The following is a 1,882-nucleotide window of genomic DNA, read 5'->3' on the forward strand; positions in this document are numbered from 1 at the left end:
TGCCCACTCCAGAGTGGGCGTCGGCCTCAGAAGGTTGAAGAAAAAAAAAATACTGAAAATTGCCTAAAAACTGGTGGGGTTGCAGTGGGGTTGGGGATGAGTCTCTCTTCTTTGGTTTTGGTCTTGAACATATSTCCATTTCAATGTATCTTGTTTTCATATTTTCCTAATTTAACAGCAGTGCTTCCCCTACCATTATACAGCCCCACCACCAACGAGACAGCCCGCCCCTCTAAGAATTTCATGGCATGTAGTCATTTTTATTTAAATAAGTCCAGATCAAGTCGAGAGCTAATTTTTGCGCATCTCCATTTCCACCTCTCGCCAAACTTGGGGAAAAAAGACAACGCAGAGTGAGGCTGAGCGCTGTGTGTGGTCCTCACAAAGATAGAAAGACGTGTGTGCGCGCGCAATGAAAACTCTGCTTTTAATCGCGTAGCACCGATGTGACAGCTCTGCAAGCTACTTTTTCTTTCTTTAAAATAAAATGTGACAGGTGAAGCCACAGCATGGTTACCTTATCAATAATTTAGATTCACCAACACAGACCCCACGTGCGACCAGGTTCCCGCGTGTCCATTCATGTTCTATAAATAGCGCTGGGCAGCGCAGCTGTAATGTCCCTTAACTTTAAAAAAAGTAACCAGAGTAGTTTGTAAAGTCAAATCCAGACGGAATCAGCTGCTGTACAGGTTCTGCTGGACTCAAACATGGAGCTGAGCTTCTCCTCTCCTCTCCTCTCCTCTCCTCTCCTCTCCTCTGTCTCACACCGCAGGTCAGACAGACGGTCCCGTACAGGAGCATTAACCCTTAAGGGCCCAGATAATAATCAGTCTTTAAAATGTGGTAAATAAATTATTTTCAGTGACTGAGAGGGTCTTTTTTTTTGATAGTTGTAAAATTGCATTTTCTAAATGTTATCCTTTATATCTACAAGATGTGATGATTGGAGGTTTTGGTGTTTACCTTCTGCTTGGTTCCTGCTCCTAATTGTACCACCTGCGTGCAATCACCCTGATGATATCCTGGGCTTTAAAAGTGTCTCCAGATGGATGAGTCCTCGCTGATGCATAACACCGTTTTTGGTTGTGCTTAAGCCAACAATAGTTATTGAAAGTTTAACGTTTATTGTTACTTACCTTAATGTTTTTGCTGTTCAAGGAAACCTTTGCCATTACGTCGKCTGGAGTTTTGGTYTGCCCAGGATCATCACCTAAAGGAACCAAGGAAGATTTTATGGTCTTGCCACTCTGCCTGAAGAAACCTTTTACCTCGCAAAGGAAACCTCACCTCTAAGCCGACTCGTTCTTCAGAAACCTGTAAGAAAGGATTTTCATTACCTAAAATATTTATCATTCAAGATCCAATCTTTATTGAAGAAGACCCACCTGGACTCTTCCCCTTTTTTCAGATCCGGACTTGTATATTTTTCCCCCGCACCTGTAAATAAATCACTTACCTTTTATTCATTCGCCTCCTGTGTTTGGTTGGTCAGTTCCACCCATACGCCTGACTTTCTGAGTTCATGTCACAAGAGTTCTAATTCTTAGAAAGGACATGATTTGAAATTTTTACTGATAATATTTTATTCAAAACATGTTACAGAAGTCATAAGAATCAGGTTTATTTTGAACAAACATTACAAACGTGTTCATTCCTACAAAACTGTCAAATATATTTACAAACAACACTAAACGGATTCAGATGAACATAAAATAAATCATGTTTTATAATTAAATGTCTGTTTCCTGCTATAAAGAAAAATCCTCCTCCTGTCCTCCATGTTCCTAATCAGGGTCAGGGCTGGAACATGTCCTCGCTGCCTTTGGTTGAAGATGGGGGACACCTGGACAGGTCTCCAGTTCACCAGAGACACCTGGAC

The 1,882-nt window shown here is 41.5% G+C and overlaps 1 long non-coding RNA gene across 1 annotated transcript; it reads right to left on the bottom strand.

The window, feature by feature from the left end:
* Positions 1–515: 515 nt before the first annotated feature.
* On the bottom strand, positions 516–1,206 carry LOC106532046 (uncharacterized). Its single transcript, XR_001312014.1, has 3 exons — positions 1,140–1,206; positions 967–1,063; positions 516–809 (listed from the first exon to the last, which is right to left on the bottom strand). It is a non-coding gene; the product is annotated as an uncharacterized LOC106532046 (long non-coding RNA).
* Positions 1,207–1,882: the final 676 nt, after the last annotated feature.

The sequence above is a fragment of the Austrofundulus limnaeus genome, unplaced genomic scaffold (genome assembly GCF_001266775.1).
Source record: "Austrofundulus limnaeus strain Quisiro unplaced genomic scaffold, Austrofundulus_limnaeus-1.0 Scaffold712, whole genome shotgun sequence".
In the NCBI taxonomy this organism is placed as follows: domain Eukaryota; kingdom Metazoa; phylum Chordata; class Actinopteri; order Cyprinodontiformes; family Rivulidae; genus Austrofundulus; species Austrofundulus limnaeus.